This window comes from Drosophila virilis, chromosome 2, assembly GCF_030788295.1.
Source record: "Drosophila virilis strain 15010-1051.87 chromosome 2, Dvir_AGI_RSII-ME, whole genome shotgun sequence".
NCBI lineage: Eukaryota > Metazoa > Arthropoda > Insecta > Diptera > Drosophilidae > Drosophila > Drosophila virilis.
Window position 1 is genome coordinate 32,026,175 of NC_091544.1, and position 19,527 is coordinate 32,045,701.

Here is a 19,527-nt window from a genome sequence, read left to right on the forward strand (position 1 = left end):
TCTGTCTTTTATCTGGAAGGACATTGGAACCCAAATCAAATTGAGATTTATGAGCGCAGCGACGTGTGTTTGTGATAGTTGTTGTTGCTGTTGTTGTTGTTGTTGTTGCTGCTGTTGCAGCTGTTTACTTCAATTTTTCATGTTGTTTTCCATTAATATATGCCGCTGTCTACTCTGCAGGCTTCACATTCAGGCCCTTCGCACCTGACAACAACAGCGCCCTTGACCAAACGTAACAACGACTACAACAACAACATTTACAACTACAACAACAACAATGGCGCATAACCAACAGCAGGTGTGCAAATTGTTGAATCATCCACGCAGCAGGCAAGCCAAAATATAATTTCAGGCATAACCAGCCACTAACAAAAAAAAATACGGTTTATGTCCGACCTGGAAATAGCCTAGAACCAGCGCGGAGCTGCATCGATATCTGAGACAATCGATATTTTCGATTCGCAAATAGTATCGATGTAAAAAATAATAATAATTAGAAGACATTAGTTATATTATATTAAGAAACAAATTTTTTTCTAAATGTAAGTAACTTTTCAATACAGTTCATGTGATATCAGGCTAATATTCAAATCCGTTTAAGTTTTTGCGATCTGAAATTATTCACCAGCTTTGCTATACGTTCTTTTTGTGACGGCTCACGTCGCCGGAACGCAAAAAAATGTGTCGAAAGCTCTCGCTATTTATTTGAAAAAATCAAGTTATTTTTGGTTTTAAGGCTTGTAGCTTGTAGCTTGTATAAACAATTACTGAACTTTATTACCATGCAATATACAAGTGGATTTCGGTCTTCCAGATCGTTCGGCTTTTCAAAATATTGTCTTAAAACAATAATAGCATCAGACCGTGATGATTCGAATTTCCAAAGAAAAGGCCAAAATATAAATTATTCTATTTACTTGTCGCTTTCTTTTGTTCGAAAAGTGTTTGAGCTGGGAAAACTGCGAAAATCGATATAGTTGATTGTCCCATCGATTGTTTTCCAGCTCGGAAAGCATTTTGAAGCATTCCAAATAGAAATACTCTAAAGAGGGAACATGTATAAAAATCGATTAATCGATGTCGAATTCATGGAAATTCAAAACAAACATGTAACATGCAAAAGTTACATTTAAAATGTCAAGTTGACAAACAAATGGACAGAGAGACGCCAGTTGATGTCGATCAAGAACCTTTAAATATAGGTACACTTGGTTGGCTACTTCTTGCTCAAAATCAGAATACCCTCGGTGAGGGTATGTCCCAAAATTGTGTTTTATTGATTTGGCCAAGTTCGTAGAATGTTAGGCAAAGTGCTGGAGCTGCTGGTAGCCAGGATAAGGCGTCGTTTCACTTCCTGGCTCAAAGCTAACCTGGCAACAACAATATTTTTTTGATGACATATTTAGCTATTTGCGTGCATCAATTATTTATGCCCGGACCGCGCCATGTCTTCTCCCCCTTCACACAAACACAAACACCCTCACTCGACGTGGCAAAATGCACGATTCGATTTGTGTCATAAATTGGCAGCTGACAGGGGCAGCAATAAAAATAAGCGGCCATAAAATTCAATTATGGCCACAACAAGTGCACAAACAGCACTGAATATAGATACTCAGGACATCACACATACACACACGCGCGCACACACACACTGACACTTTGCCCTGCTGCATGCGCAATCAATGCAATCAATTGTGCATGCAACCATGGTTGCCTCCGCTGCGCCGCGAGGAGGTGCAAGGCCCAACTTTCGATGCATCCAAATGATTGCCAGGCTTGCCAATGCAACCGCACACTCAACAACCACAACTACACCAACACACACACGCACCCACACACCCACACATTCTCACATACGCAACATGCAAAGCGACAATTTGGTTAGTGTGTGGAAGCGGCAGAGGCGACTGTCGTCGTGTTTAGCAACATTTTTGGTTACTTTCTAACGTTCTTAACGAGCACACAACAATATGCGACAGGGAACTCGCCGAATACCCTGTAATCTGCATATGCATAGCTGGCAACGATTCTTAGCTGAGCTAGTGTTGTATAATTATCAAAAAACACAGCAGAAAAGGGCAAGAGAGAGAGAGAGAGAGAGAGAGAGACCGAGAGAAGACGATAAGTAGCTATTAACTACTTATTGTAATTAATATTATACAGTTCTAGATTCATTTCGAAGCAACTGCAAGTTACAGGGTATAGCAACCATTTTCACAGCTCGATGAATGTATTTCATATGATGTTGTATTTACAGAGCATTTATCCGAGTCGAAGCCACAACAGTCAGAGGCAGCAGCAAAAAAAAAGTATGGCCCGCACAAGAGCAAACATTACTGAAGCTTTATAAATTTCCGATATGCAGTGCAGTCAGTCGTTTAAGAGCCCAATGGAATATTTATTAGTTTCATGCTACTTTAAATTGTCCACATGGGTGGAGGAGATGGGGCAGGGATCGTTGCAATGTCAACGCAATTTATGAAACATTTTTGAGTTGCAAGCCCGAGAAAAATACATCGAAAAATAGAAAAATAAATCTTACTTTTGGCTATGATGGTTTTGCATAAAATTGAAATGCAAAAAATCAAAATTAGAATACTCCATCAATATTTTTACCATAAGAAAAAAATATCTCTAACATCAAATAAAATAGAATCCATTTTCATTGAATCGCTAGCTTCAATAAATATTAATATTCATATCCAATTATTTAGGTGTAAAAAAAAAAAATTATAATATTCCATGTATATTTCTACCATAAAAAGAAAATATATTTCTAACATTGAATTAAATAGAATATATTTTCATTGAATTGCCAGTTTCAATAAATATTAATATTCATATCCAATTATTAAGGTGTAAAAAGGGCAACTGCCCTTTGGTTTAGGGAGCCGTAATAAATATGCAAAAGATAATAACAATTGGCAATAAAAATACAACCAACTGTCAATAAAATCTATTTGGTCAGTGCTTTGTGCGAACTAAATAAGTTCTAGCTACTCGTATAGATAATGGCACGATGGCCAAGCAAATATCTGCATACATATTTGATTCCAATAAACTAATCGCTGGGCAAAGCAATTATTAAAATTATGTTTTGTTTGGTTTTTGTGGGATCGAGATCAATTGTCTAATGGTTCGGTTTATGCCTTTTTAATGGTCTGAAAGCTCATAAATCAGTTAAATCGGAAAAGGAGATAGCATTTAACACTTCGCCCCCGCCCCGCTCTCTACAGCCCCTTTTCACACACACACGCATTGTTTTGTGAGGCGAAGCTTATCAAGGACTCAGGCATCATGAAACGCTTCAGATTCTTGTCCCTAATGTCATTAAATCCTATCAATTTTCGTCAACAACAACAAATTTAAATATTTATGCATCCGCTTAAGGCGCCCAACAACAAGCCGAGGCCGGAGCTCAACAAAAGGTTTCGAGAAATTGGCAATAAAAAAAAAGTTGTAATATTTTGGAACGTCTGTGGATGTGCGTGGCATATGATGAGGCGTTGCTTTGGCCAAATTGAACCCGAAATGCGTCCAGGCACTTAATTGAGGCCATCAATACACACAGGCACATACACACACACACACACACACACACACACACATAAATATGTATATGCATGGCATACTTGCATGTATGAATAGTGCTCGTCTTTCTTTGTGCTCTTATCGAAACACATTCTACTCTTCACGATTTTGCTGCGTTCAGCTCGCTTTTCAGTTTTTATAAAAGGCATACAAATGTGTGGGAAAGAACAGCTTACACTTAAACAAAACTTCAAGCAAATTACAATCGAATGAAATTTGAAGTATTTTACTTAAAGCCACAAATTTCTTAATATAAGATTCAAACAAGTAAGATGTTCAAGTCGGGAGCTGCCGACTAGGGGATACCCTGAACCCTCCTCTTCCAACATCAAATGCATATATATATATTATATTTTAGAAGCAACATGTCATGTTTCGTGACTCTAGATCTTGTTATTTACCAAAATTGCCCAAAAAACAGGATATCCATATCGATTTTAATCGATTGCTTGAAAACGGAGTAAGTTATCGATTATCAGAAACAAACTCAATCTGCGCAGGCACTAGGGGCACCTACATCTAAAATTTAAAGTCTATAGCTCTTATATGTTCTGAGATCCTTGCGTTCATACATACGGACAGACGGACAGACAGACAGACGGACATGGCTAGATCGGCTCGGCTACTGATGCTGACCAAGAATATATATACTTTATGGGGTCGGAAATGCTTCCTTCTGCCTGTTAGATACATTTGGATTTTGCACAAATACAATATACGCTTATTCCCATTTTTAATGGGTCCAGGGTATAATAAAAAACTCGGTCTCAGAAATGTTAAAATAATAGTTTACAAAATTTTAAACCTATTTCAAGTACCATTCTTGCTAAACTTATGAATAGCCCAGAATTTGAAGAACAAAACGTTATAAAAAAATTCCATATACCAGAATTGGGGATAACAATTTTTCTCTGAGTGCATAAGTACTTAGGTGTCGCATTTATGCGCATGTGTGCGTGTGTGTGTGTGTACGTATGGGTATGTATGGGTATTTGGGCACTGTGTTTTCCTTTCATTTGCCAGCTAATTAAATTCAGTTTTCAGTTTCCACTTGGCAGCTGCTAATTTAAATGCTTCTAAACAACGACTCTTTCGGAGGCGAACTATTGACAGGGCTCGCGCGAAGAGGTGCCAGGGAGAAGCACGGGCTGGCAGGGACAGGCAGGGGTCGGCTTAAGAGGCTATGAATTTGATTCAATGCCAGTTTGTAGCTGAGCTATTTAACTACGACAGTTACAGCTAAAGTTGCTGTAGCAGGTAAGAGCTTTTCACTATTTATGAGGCATACCCATTGAAAATGCGTATAAAGGGTATATTTTTAGCTCGCATGTGAGTTGCTTACAGAGTTTATTCTAGTCGTAAATTTGCAAGAATCTGTAATCTACATTTGAAATATATTTTTTAATAAAACACTTCTTGGAGAATTTTCAAACAAGAGACACAAATATTAAAAGATTCACATTATCAAAAATAATAAACTTTTCAACTCACATGTGGATTGTGGATACAAAGAAATCTTTAGTCTGTATTCGAAATTTACTTTTTATTGAACATTTTCAAACTAGAGACACGAATTTCGACAGATTCACTGTGAATTGTGGGTACAGGGTATCTGCTAGTCGTAAAATTGCAAGAATTTGTAATCTACACGTCTTGGATAATTTTCAATTTTCGAATTTCGACTGATTTACTTTATCAAAAATAATAAACTCTTTAGCTTGCCAGTGGATTGTGGATTGCATAGCTGCGTACAGAGTATCTGCTAGTCGAGCCGTCGCAACTGGAGCTCTTGTAACATTTCAGTTTTGGGCTCTTCACTTTCCTGAGGCAATTTAAGTGCTTATGCTATGTGATAGCTATGCTTACGTTTAGCTGCATCACAGCCTCGAGCCCATGCCACAAGCTGCAGACCAGCCCAGCTCCTCCTTGCTGTCGCGTTTAAATCAATTTGCGCTCGCATATTTTGTGGATGAGCATGAAGATGGGCTTGGGCTCCAGGTCCCGCTGCTGCTCCTGCTCCTGCTGTTGACTGGCAGCGGAAAGTGAAAAGTGCCGTTGACAGATTTTCTTACTTTCGGCTTGCTGCTGTCAGCCCCCCTTCCCCCTGACTCTTCATCGACCAGAACACACGCCACGCAGCACTCCAACTCCCTCCCCGAGCGGAGGAAGGCGATGGGGGCTGACAGGGGAAACGCTACGGCATGCCGCAGACACTGTAAAATGTATGAGAATAAAAACGAAAATACGTAACTAGCAGAAATATGCGCGACTTTTCCACATGGGTATTTTGTAGTCTAAGTAAGAAAATGGGCGAAATGTTGTGTGTGGGCGTGGAAATGGCTGTCTCGTGGAGCTCTTGCGCATTCCAAAGTTTAAAGACAACGATTTCTGTGCTAAAAAGACTTGCATAGCTCTTATTATTATTATGCATTAGTCACTTATTGCGCGCCTTGCGCGCAGTCAACGCTTTAGGCGACTATCCCAATAATAAAGAAGTATATATATATATAAACATATATGGGATGTATGTTATATGTATGCATAAGGCTTATCAGCAGCAGTTATAGTCGCTTGGCTTTAATGAACAACAAGCAAACAACGTCAAACAAGAAGGGTACCCCGCAAGGAATCGACTTAAATATACCCCAACCGAGTGGGTGTATGGTCTTATGAATGTCTTATTAGATTGTACTTAAGATAATACTCCGTAAAAACAAACAGTTAAAAATAAATTAACTAGCAAAAAAATTAAATTTTACTGGAGTTGAACCATGGTTTTCTCTAATCGCCAGGCGACCGACTTATTGTCTTTTAATTGGCAAATAAAAGAAAACATTTGTCTGACTTAAATTTTAGTGGAGTTGAACCATGGTTTTCTCTAGTGCCAGGCTCCCTTCACATGAATTTATTTTAAATATATAGGCAATAAGAATTAAATGGTTTTGAGCGAGAAGAAATGCAACAAGTTACGTGATTTTTGAACAAAATTTAACATTTCAACTTAAGTGGGGACATTCACTTCAATTTGATGACTAAGTGCAATAGTTCACTTTCACGTTGTAAACTAAATAGATGATTTGATTCACTCGTTTAATTGCTCAGTCGGTCATGAGCGCTGCATTCCAAAGAACTGAGCAAAGTGAATAGTTCATGACCGCTTGAATGAATGAATGAGTAAATTAAATGAGCGATTCAGCTCAAACATTTAATAATTCATTTTGATAAGCCGTCCCACTGACTAGATTTGACAATTTTCAGCTCAAATATCAGTCAATGAGACCCATTCAATATTTTGACACCTCAACCGTATGGCTGGCTTTGCATACCCTTTGCCAATCAATGCGGTAAGGGCACAATTATAATCAGCTGTCAGAGCAGGCGGTAGTCATAAATCTCTAAAACGTAGCCAAAATCAATTGGGCGTAGTAAGTTTCGACTTTTCATTGGGGGCTTTACGTCACGGCCCAGAGTCACGGCGCTGTCATCAGGTGGCGCAGCGGGAAGTGGTGTGCGCTTTTTGGGAGCTTCGACTTGGACGTTTGATTGTTATTATTAACACGTGACTGAAATGCGGCTAATTCAAGCGAAAATTTAATTAAAAATTCTGCGCTTAATAACTAAAGTGCCAGTGCGCGGCGGGCTGCACAACGAAAGGGACCTATAAATCTACACCCTGAGAAAATACCCCAATGTTAATTCTTTTCAGACAGACACAAGAATTATTAAAAATATATATAAGAAAATTTAATTTAAATAATTTACAAAAATTTCGATGTACTTCGGAGTTGGAAGTTTGGGAAAATTCGATGAATTTTCTTCGAGTGTAAGGGCCAGACGTGACTTGAACAGCTGATAGGGGACGGGACGTCGGTTGAAAGTTGTCCGCATGATGTTGTTCATTTTGCTTATGCCTTGTAAATTGATCAATGGTCACTTTTGTTGTTGCGGTAGAAATTTCCAAGGAATTTCCTCGTTTTATGGGCACCATTTTTAATTACGGCCCAGCGGTCGTCTTTGCCATTGGGGTAATGGATAAGCCTGCGTGCCAGCGTTGTCCGGACAACAATGGATTGAGAATGGGCAAATCGTGAAAGAGCTCGCCAAGTTTGACCAGCGGATGCAAGGGCGACGGAAAGTGAGAAGAGTCGGGCTCATGCCTGACGCATTTTATCGATAACATGACATAACATTTTTAATGTCAGTTGATTAAGTGCTGCACATGAGAAGCGCCGAGACGGGAGCCAGAGAGTAGATAGAGCTATGCTTAAAACGACAGAAGCCTATTAAATTCCAGCTAAGGCATATTGTTCAGCTTATGGCATGTTTATTGTCAATGGATTTGAGAAGCGCAAAGAGAGGCGCTTGGGTAGATTTAGAACAATGCCCGAAACGACAGCAACATTATGAATTCCAAAATTAAAACAAACTTTCAACTCAATTACAAAAACCATTGAAATACAAATTGCTAACAAAGACAAGCGAAACAATGCAAAACTGAGATAGAGATAAACCAGAGACAACAGAAAAACAGAGAGAGAAACAGCCAGAGAGCGAGTGTGCAGGATGGCAAGGCAATTGCGATTGCGATTACGAGTAAAGTCCAAATGCATTTACCAAGTGGCTGTCCAGACTCTGCCCCCGAAACGCACACGAAAGGCCAAACCGAAAATCCAAAAACAAGACCAATCCTCTGGCCAATTCCCTGGCCAGGCACATGCTTCAAATCGCTTCGGTTGTCGCTGCAAAATGAATTTCCTGCTATTTTTAGACATTATTATTGTTATTTTGTTTTTATTATGCCCTTGTATTGAAGGCATAAAAACTAGCTAGTTAAATGTGCCATAGTCATACTCTCACATCCGTATTTTTGTGGAATATAGAACATAATTCGAAGACTGCTGCATCGGACCAATATATCATATAGCTGCAATTGGAAAAATCGCTCAAATATTCTAATATATGTCTAGAACCGCCTACTATTAAGCTACATCATATCATACATGGGAACAATTGGACAATAACTGAATGTCAATATAAACAAGTAAGAGTTTCTAGTCGGGAGCTCCCGACTAGGGGATCCCCTGAACCCTCTTCTTCCAACATCAAATGTATATATATATTCTATTTTAGAAGCTATATGTCAAGTTCGGTGTGTCTAGCTCTTATTATTTACCAAAATTGCCCAAAAAACAGGATATCGATATCGATTTTTATCGATTGCTTGGAAACGGAGTAAGCTATCGATTATCGGAAATAAACTCGATCTGCGCGGGAACTAGGAGCACCTACATCTAATATTTCAGTCTCTAGCTCTTATAGGTTCTGAGATCCTTGCATTCATACATACGGACGGACAGACGGACGGACGGACAGACAGACGGACACGGCTAGATCGACTCGGCTATTGATGCTGATCAGAATATATATACTTTATGGAATTGGAGATGCTTCCTTCTGCCTGTTACATACATTTGGATTTCGCACAAATACAATATACCCTTATACCCATTTTTAATGGGTTCAGGGTATAAAAAGCCCAGCATTTTTTTCGATATTCCTAGATGTGAACATTATTTAATCAAAATCGTAATACTATATCATACTAAGCTCTTCATATAAATTGTTTATTAATGTGATATATATCTAGCAAAAATTAAATCTTCTAGAAGGGTATTGAATCATCGGCAAACGTATCCCTTATTTCTTTGGTTTATTTTTTATTTTTTTGGCTTTAGTTTGGTTGCATTTTAATGGTTATTTGTTGTTATTGTTGTTATTATAGCTGCAGTTCCTGGCACGGCATTCTGCGCTTAAGGAGGCGTGGCAAACAGTGGGTTTTGTGGTTGTCCCTGAGGGGCACTTGCCACGGCAGCTGCCGAAGTCAAGGCGTACTTTGGATATGAATTGCCTGACGGCCCGGTTTATGCCGCTTCAGTGTGTGTGTGCGTGCAGGGCAAACTTGCCATGGCTGGCAATTATTGCAACAAAATGCAAAATTTTGCGCACCCAATTGACGCCAGATGAACTTGACTTGACTGCCAGGCTGCAACATTGTGAAGGATTATACAGGAGTACAGGCTTCTTATGCCACTGGCAGTGCTAATGAGTCAAAATTGGGCGTTAAATTAGGGCCAAATGTTGGCAAAACTAATTGTTAGCTAAATAATTGCCTTTGAAAGCTTTGAAAGTAGTTTAAAATGAGTTAAAAAGCTGTTCTTAACTTTGTTGAAGACAAGAAAGATTCTCGAACAACTTTTGAAATCAAAAAGGAATACATTTTTTCACTTCTGAATCTATAGAAAAATTGTAAAATCAAAAAGAAATATGTTTTAATATTAACTAATATTCAAGAGCAAAAGAGAAATATTGATTCTCTTAAGTCTCAAAATTAAAATTCCTTTCCTGCATATAGCACACTTGCAATATTTTTCTCTATTTATCACATTTTAGGAGTAAGATGCTGAAGAGATTTTGCTTTTATATCAGGAACATAATGACGCTCATAATTTTCATCAGGACTTAAAGGTGAGACTAATTTGCATAAAAACAGAGCAAAAGATCGACATGGTTAATCAAGATTGTAAATAGCTTTAAGGGTTCAAAGAGGTCTTCTTCTAAAAGTCACACACGTCGTGATCAAATTAAAATACCCTCTGCAAAGCTATTAACAATGTGTAAGAACAAAGAAATCAAGTACAATATGTTACTATTATTAAGAATAAACTAACATTCCTTTTAACTTATCACCGACTCAACGGTTAATTGGTTTCGAATAGTTAACAAAACCTATTTAAAACCAATTTGTAATTCAATTAAAAATTAATATAAAAACAAAAGTGTGATAAGTGTCGGTTACTATAAAATAATTATATACAACACTTCACAAAAACACATTTGGCTTTACCTTTTGCGATATTTCAAAGTGATATTGAATTGCAATCAGCCCAAGAGTTGCGCATACAAATGGCTCATAACATCGAATTTCTATAAACGTGATCAAATTTTTAGCACTGTTTGTCTTCGCTTTTTCTTATTTTTTTTTTTTAGCACTGGTTGAACGATTAACGCACGCCTAAATTGGTGTTGTTAACACTATTGTTTTTGGTGGAAACTCGCGATTCAAATACGAAAACAAAAGCGAAAAAAACGTTACTTGTTGTGCGCCGATTAGGTTCCGTTCGAGGTACCGTTAACGTGCAACGCCGACCAGGAACTAAAATGTGGCCCAAACTGTTGCGACAGGGCAACACAAAACGATTCAGACGAGCCACAGCCGAATGCCGACAACCAACAGCCGACAATCGACGACGAGCTCACGAAGGCAGTGGCGCCTGGCGGCTTCCAGTTGCAACCTGTTCCAGTGAGCAGGTGTTGCCACCTGCTGGTTGGGTGGGTGTTCGAAGGTGGCTGATAACACAGTCAGCTGCCAGCTGCTGGCCAACAGCTGATATGGGCACAATAGCGAGTGGCCTGGGAATAGGAAGCCGCTTGAGACAAACAACGCGAACTGGTACAAAATTTTTTTTTAAAAATCGAAGTTAAACGAAATGTTTGATGACAATGGAATTAAACATCATTCAAGTCAAATCAATCAGTCATATCAAAGGAATAAATTGAAGTTTTTTTCATTAGGAGAAAGTTTTTCTAAATAACACCATTTACACTGTATACTGCTATGAAGCTGAGCTCAGAAGATAATCCATCAATTATATATATATATATTTGTACATTTATCTATACACAATACTTTACCTAGCTGGTTGACTGATTGAACGATTGATGATCAACGCACAGCTCAAGCCCCAAATTTTAATGACCTAAATGACAAGGTATCGGAGAATTCCCCCTGCATAGGTGGAAAATGGATGGATAACAATGAAGATTCGCCTTCAAAGATCCTTAATAAGGTTTAACATTGTGTTGTGGAAAATTACTATTTTAAAATATTTACCTTATGTTGAACATGTCAGTAAAATTTGTTAGATCTACTCCACAAATTCTTTTTAACTGTTTCAGTATATTTTAAAGTTTCTACTTGGATATCCCCAGCATATTCAACTTGACTTTAAACTACATTTTCTATAACAACATATTGCTTCAATTTCAGCTTAACTTTCCCCATATTTTCTAGTACAGCCACTTGCTGCTAAATTAACTACTTTTCCAAATCTACTCCACTTTTTACTGCCTTTTGCACTACAATTACGACTAAAGTTTCCCCTATCACAATACCTTTTTTGCGCTTGCGCCAGCCCAAATTGAACAAGCCCACGCTGGAAAGCCGCTTTCCGGTCCAAAACGAACTGTTGCTCATTTCTGGTCTGAGCTGAGCTGGACAGAACGCGGTACAGAGTCCCGGCGGGCAACCACTTTGCCTGCAATTTCGTACACGTTTACGCTTTACCATTTGCCTTTCTTACATATGAAAACACTTTAGCCGGGCGCCGTGCTCTGGCTGGACATCAATTGCAATTTTTGGGGCACGCCTGCAACGATGTGTCCTGTCAGGCGGGACATATGCTAGACTGGCTACCTTGCGGTTGGGGTTTGGCAAAAGGCTTTTCCATTAGCCGGCGGCTGTGTGTCCAAAATTGAAGTTTGCGTTTTGGTCCAGAGCCTGGCATCAACCTACCGCCCTTTCAGAGATAGGGCAGGAAATTCAAATGCCGCCATGCATAAGCCACACGATGCATTTCCGCTGCCCAATCAAATTTAAAATAATATTAATATCAGCTCTATATTTAATTTGTATGTTGCCCAACAAAAAAGTCGCATTTGAATTTTCATTTCCGTGCGCTTTGGCATGGGAAATATTTTAATTGCATTAAAAGCAATTGAGGCAATTGAAATTGAAAATTGACTGCGATTTTCCAACTAAAACTTTTTCCATTTTACTCTAAATTTATTTTTGATTACTTATTTCTATTCAGGCTTGAACTGATGCCATTCAAAAGTGCGCCCGAATGCCATTCAAAAGCTATTCAAATTGCCGCAGTTTAAATATGATCACACGCACACACACACACACACACACACACACACACACACACACACACGCATGCACACCTTTGGCTATGTTGACCGCAAACGAAAAATCTTCTTGGTTAACCAAAATACCGGTTACCGAAATTGCATGACCAACATCAAGCCGACCCGCAAATCAAACCCTTCTCAATGCAGAACAAGAAGTAATTTGAATAATTTATTTTAGTCTGCGACAATTGCCGAAACCCGACTAGCGAATACCCTATACCCAACACACAAGTGACTTCTAATATTCTATATTATATATGATTCAACATAATGTTTATGGCTTATAAATAATCCATAATAAGTAAAACAAGTAAGAGGCTCTAGTCGAGAGCTCCCGACTAGGGGTTACCCTGAACCCTCCTCTTCCAACAGCAAATGCATATATATATTATATTTTAGAAGCTATATGTCAAGTTTGGTGACTCTAGCTCTTGTTATTTACCAATATTGCCCAAAACACAGGATATCGATATCGATTTTAATCGGTTGCTTGGAAACGGAGTAAGTTATCGATTATCGGAAACAAACTCGATCTGCGCGGGTACTAGGAGCACCTACATCTAAGATTTCAAGTCTCTAGCTCATACGGACAGACGGACAGACAGACAGACGGACATGGCTAGATCGACTCGGCTATTGATGCTGACCAAGAATATATATACTTTATGGGGTCGGAGAAGCCTTCTTCTGCTTGTTACATACATTTGGATTTTGCAGAAATACAATATACCCTTATACCCATTTTTAATGGGTTTAGGGTATAAAAACGAGGAATTGAACTCGATATATATCAATTCTTGGGAAAATTAATGCAGTTATCGAAGGAAATATGCGAGCAATTTTCAGTCCCCACTTCCGACTGTTACGACCATTCACACATTAGCAATATACCCGTCTGCCGAGCGCACAGGGTATTTAAACATGAGCAACAACGAGCATTTTACATTCATTAAAATGAATACAAAACTAACAACAATTTTAAAGTCATGCTCACCTGGGCAAAAGCTTAGCAGACATCACCATAAAGTACTCAAATATATTATGCGGCAGCATGGAAGAGCTCGGTCAGCGACTGCACTTTAAATGGACCCAGACACTGCACCCGTGGCGCTCATTTGCCATTTGGCATTTGCATAGATATTTTGGACTTGTTTTGGGGCTGCTTTAATCAGTCCGCAAATGCAATGAACATAGCCGCAGCGTTAATTAACATTCCTGAGGTGCAACGTGTCTGAAAAATTTCCCTGAAAATGGATATGCGAGTGGGCAAGTATAAACTATATGCGTATATATATATATATATATTTGTATAGCGACTATATAGACGCGTGCGGATATGAGAGTGCCGAAAGTTGGGCGAAATTCTGGAAATGAATGTGGCACTGTGTGGGGGTATTAGTGTGTATGTGTGGTTGGATGCAAGCGCGTGTGTGTGAGTATGTGGCATGCTATTAAAGTCTGGCGTGCAATTAGGGCAACCCGACACGTTGCATTTGGTTTTGCATTTGCCACGCGGCGATTTTCAATTTCTGTTGCCTGCTTTTTGGGGCACTCGCGTTTAAATGGCGCGCAATAAAAACAAATAATTGAATTTATTTTTAAAAGAGACAAACAAAGCAGCAGCAACACGCCAAATCAACAACAATTTTAATCAAATTACATTTGATTTTCCATAACTGTGTGGGAAACGTTAAAAACTCAATTAAAAATATTTTGGCATATGAAACAAATGCAATTAAGCAAATATTTAGAATGAATTTGCGTGCGCGCAAAATTGGTTGGCTTGCATAAAAAAAAAAGTTTTATGTTTGTGTTAAAACCAGGACAAAGTTATTTTTAAAATTAACAATATTTGAGCAATAAATTAAATGGTTTAATTTGGTCAGTTGGAATGGAAGTAAACAACAAATAAAAACTAAAGGAATTAAAATGTATTTATAAATTGATAAATAATGAAATACACTGACAAAAATGCAGATCAACTTAAAAATGAAAAAATTGTTGAACACAATATTATAGGGAATTTGTTAGTGTGTATTCCTGCATGTGGTAAATAATATTTGCCATATATTTGTGGATCTAATGCCGCTTTAATATGCGTCTGCACAATCGTTGGATTGGCAAATCAATTAACTGTGATATCACACACTCGCTTCTTCTTCTTCTTCTGCCTTTTGCCGACACTTTCGAACAACAACAACAACAACAACAATGGCAACAAAAGGCTGCGGTCAGCTATTTGGCATATATGCAAAGTTGACCCGCCACAAAAAGAACCACATTAAATTTTGACATGGGTCCATTATGCGACCATGTGCCAGGCACATGAGACACTCGGGCGCCGACGAAGGCGAGTGTTGAGGCAGGATGTGGGATGCGGGACATGCCGAAAAAGTTTACACTCGACTTGTTGGCGAGTCCTTTCTGGACTTTGTTGTCGTTGTTGTTAATGTTGTTTTTGTGGCTCGCAATGCAGATGCACGGAGCAAGGTGGCCAATTTCAGAATGGATTTGTGGACAACAACAAGCAATCCGCACTTTACACCCCGTCAAGTTTTTAAATATGCATGAACACCTTTTTGGAAGCCCGTTGTGTGGCCAGCGAGCTAGGTGCGGGCTACGCGTTGCGGATGGGGCTGCACACACGGCGTATACTTGATAACACAAATCTCGTTTCAACGTCAACACACACACACAACACAAAGAAAAAGCTGAGCGTGCAAAATGTAAGCGCGTGACACGAACATGCACGTCTCAACACGAAAAATAAATGAATGAATGAAATAGGAGGAACATGGAATAAGAAATAAAGCTACAAAAACTTAAATTCAATACAAATTACAAAATAAAAATAAACATTTGATATAATAACCATTTATATAATCAGACTCAATACATTCAACAGCTAACCTTTTGTTTGCCTAACTAAGAAAAAAAAATGTTTAATCCAAAGGATGAACGTGAAGCTTTAACTGCGGGTTTCGTGATCGTCTCGTGTTATGTTAAAAAAAGGACGGAAAACCCCATTGTGCCCATCTCTAGATAGGAAAAAGTTCAAAGCAAACAAATGTCGTTTCGGAACAGCTATAATGTGCATTATAATTTTCCTGTATTATTTACCTCATGCGACAGAAATTTTAATTAAGTTTTTACAGAACTCGACTCAACGTTGATGCAATTCAATTGAAAGTTTGCTACACCTCAATGGGATGGCTCTATGTAAGTGTGTGTGTGTGTGTATGAGTGTGTGACTGTGAGGACTACTTGCAGGACGATATCCTGGCAGAGCGTATCGCATCGTCTTAGGACAAACGACGCCTGTGCAAATGTGTGCACAAAATTAAAATGTTTACCTTTGTAATGAGCTTAGATGTTTGATGTCTGCCAGCTGCTTATGCCCTGCACAAGCACCTGCCATTATCAACATCATCATCATGACCATGATTATTTCGTTCATCAATCATGCCACAAATGCTGTGCGGTGTATTATAACTGACACAGTTCAAAATGTTGGCTTATATTTAATTTTAAATCGTTTTAAATTGAAATCATTTTCGGAATTAATATTTAATGCAAGGATTTTCAGCATTTAATCTTTGCAGCTTAAAACAAACGAAAATTTGACCCACATCGTTTTGCGTAAAATTTCAATTTTTTTCTCTTTCGCTCTCTCGCTCGCTTCTAATGTTTGCCAATTGTGCGTTTGCCAATTGTGCGTGTGGCTTAATGGCAAGACGTTCGTCCCGAGGGCGAGCAGAAGCCCGCAGGTTCGAAGCTGAGACAACCCCACCAATTTCGCGTATGTATTTATATATATACAAATAACCATAATATCCTTTACCTACTTCTCTTAAGTCCATAATCCATGTGGATGACCATGTTTCTTACTTAAAATGGTGCTTTTGAAAGTCTGCTCAGAATGTTGATTGAGGAATGTTTGGATAATATTCACATTGAATATTCACTGATGCCAGATATTTATAACGATTTGTAAAACAGAGCTGAGCTGTGAGCCGAGGAACTAGTGCAATTCTCTTCAGCTTAAAATTAAGCTGGTTTCTCTCGTAAAGATCAGCCATATATTTAAATAATGGGAGTCTATTCAATCTCCACGCCATCGCGCACATACAAACCTCCAAATGTAAATATAAGATTTAAATTGAATTCTGGCAATTTTTTCCAGTCCAAATGTTGAACTGTGCGTAGCTATGGGTATGTGAGAGTCAATCTGTCCGAATTAAAATGCAGCCCGTAACAGGAGCAACTGGTTGGACACACGTAGTCCACTCGCTAAGTATTTGGCATTGGGTGTGCGTTGCGTGTCAAACTGTTTGGCATGCACAAGTTTCACTTGACAAGTGGGCGTGACGCGTCGGCCATTTGACCAGGCCACTTTCGAGGCAAGGCTCGGTAAATGTTGTCAACAACAACAAGAACATTGCCAGGTGCTCATCAGCCCGCTGTGTGCGCGTGTGCCTGATCAAAGGATTTGAGCTTTCCGCATTGGTAATGCATGCCAGTTGCTGTTTTGTTAATTTTAAATACAATTTCACAGCCACAAAAAACACAGCATTTGGCACGAACCGCCAGTCGATTCCTTACGACCTTTCATCACTGCTCGACTGTTGATTCAATTTTACTTTAGCTACCCACACTAAACGTGAGTAAAGAGTATATTCGACTAAGGAATCTTATCAGATTAACATGTTTAGCTCTAAGCTTTTATCGCGAGAAGTTTAAAATATTTGTCAGCCTTTGCCTAATAGAAACTTTTTCCAACTTATAAGAGAAGCTATGAACACAATCAAAAGTAAACAAAAGTTTTGTACTTACCTAGTAAACTGTCACAGAAAGCAAAAAAAAAAAAAGAGAGAGGGTTCAAACCCCATATTAGAGAGTCCAGTCTACGTAAGAGTTTATCTAAATACATAGTAAATATTACAAATTCTCCAAATATAATCTCCAAAAACCCAAACAGTCAGGCTAAGCAAAGAATAAAAGTTGTTTCGAACCCCATATTAGATTGACTGTTAATGGCAAAGCTGTTTCTTAAATACCTAAAAGTTTATGTTAACAAACAGTAAATATAACAAATGCTCCAAATACAAAGAGTCATAGTAAGCATAAAAAGAAAGCTGGTTCGAACCCCATATAAAAGAGACTTAATGTCCACAATTTCTAATAAAATACAGTACATTTTAAAAACTCTCCAAATGCAATCTGAACTTTTAAAGGGTACCTGCTAGTCGTTTACCATTATGCAACTATAGTGTAAACCTATATAGAGCACATTCCCCCGCACAGTTTATGCACCTCATACCCACTCGTTACATATTTCCTCACACTTCAGCGTCCTCTCACGGCAGCTGTATATATTTTTTTTACCCTTTCGACGGCTGTTATTGTTTTGTCAAAAAGGAGACAACATCTCCGATTCAATAATTGTTAAACATGATAATTAATATTGAACTCTAATTCTAATTCGTAAGCTATCTTGATAAAACTTGGCATAGATATTTCTTTTAGTTATAGACAGTAAATTTGCTTTTATAGCAAATATAAGACAATTCTGGTAGTTTGTTTTTTATAGATAACAAAAATAGGCCATGGAAAAACGAAAAGAAAATTACATTTTTAAATAAGTACAGAGCGAGATTTGTATTAAAAAGCTGAAAATAGTATAACTTTTAGCCACTAAAGCCTTCGCCCAATCCCCGCCGTAACCCATTATCTTTTCATGGCATTAAAACCTTTGTAAGAGTTTCGAATATAATTATATTATGTTGTATTATTATATAAGTTACAGCAAGTTATTAAAATATCAAATGAAAATAAGTCAACTGACTAAAAAAAATGCAACCTAAACTTTGCCTTAGCTCTGTGTGCGTGTGTGTGTATGTGTATATATCCCAAATCTGATATGACAGATAGTGACTGTTAGGGTATTAAATTGTCAGCACTCTGCAGATTGCAGTTTTTTTCTTGTTATTTTTGAGACATTTGCTACACAAAGCAAACGTGCAAAATGTGTTAAAAAGTTGCATGCAGAGCGGAGCAGAAACAGAAGTCGGGCAGCAGCAGCAGCAGCATCATCATCATCATTGTTGTTCCAGTTGTTGTTGTTGTTGTTGTTGTTATTGTTTAATGTTGTTGCTTTTTGCTTGTTTGCGTTTTGCTTTTGAAGTCTCTCACACACACAGACACACAGACACACACCCACGTGCTACGTGCAACTTGCTAAAATTGCGAGAAAATGGAAATTAAATGAACTTGAAATTGTAAGCAGCTCAGATAGAGTGATAGATACACATACATATGTAGAGCAGACGCGTGTGTGCCTGTACTTGGGCTAGGATTACGCTCGCCTAGCTGCCACACAATGTGGCAGCTCGGCGATGACGTTGTATCAACTTTTGCGTAGGTGCTCTCGCTAACCCCAATGCAAAAGTTTTCCGCTAACAACAAAATGCCGACAAGAGGGAAACAAAAAAAAGGGGTTTAGAGGTTTACGAAGGGTTTCATTCGCGCGCGCGCGCTGTAAGGTAGGCAACAGTTTTTAGTAGTTGCTAGTGAAAAATACAGAAAACAGCTCAAAAACATATTTATTCAATAAATATTAATTTAATAGGCTCATAGGCTGTCTAGTTTTGTGAAGATAATCTTGAAAAACAAAAAATTTTCTCTGTTAAGAGCTCATTCCTCGACCGATGCTTCCCATATATTTATACTATACACCCCAATACCATAGTTTTCCATTAACAACAAAATGCGGAATATAGGGAAACCAATAGATGGCCAAAACCATTGACAGATGTTAGTTCGAAGTTAGGAAGGGGTTTAGAAGTTTCAGAAGGGTTTCATTTCCGCGCGCTAAAAAGTAGGCAACAGTTTTGAGCTGCT

At 38.4% G+C, this 19,527-nt stretch overlaps 1 protein-coding gene across 1 annotated transcript in view; it reads right to left on the minus strand.

Moving 5' to 3' along the window:
• The window catches only part of 5-HT2B (5-hydroxytryptamine receptor 2B), a 54,258-nt gene extending 43,465 nt beyond the window's left edge, over positions 1–10,793 (minus strand). Inside the window, exon 1 of the mRNA XM_002056575.4 lies at positions 10,499–10,793. The gene's annotated coding sequence lies outside the window, so the exon portion shown is untranslated. The remainder of the gene's footprint in view (positions 1–10,498) is intronic.
• Between the last annotated feature and the right edge of the window lie 8,734 nt (positions 10,794–19,527).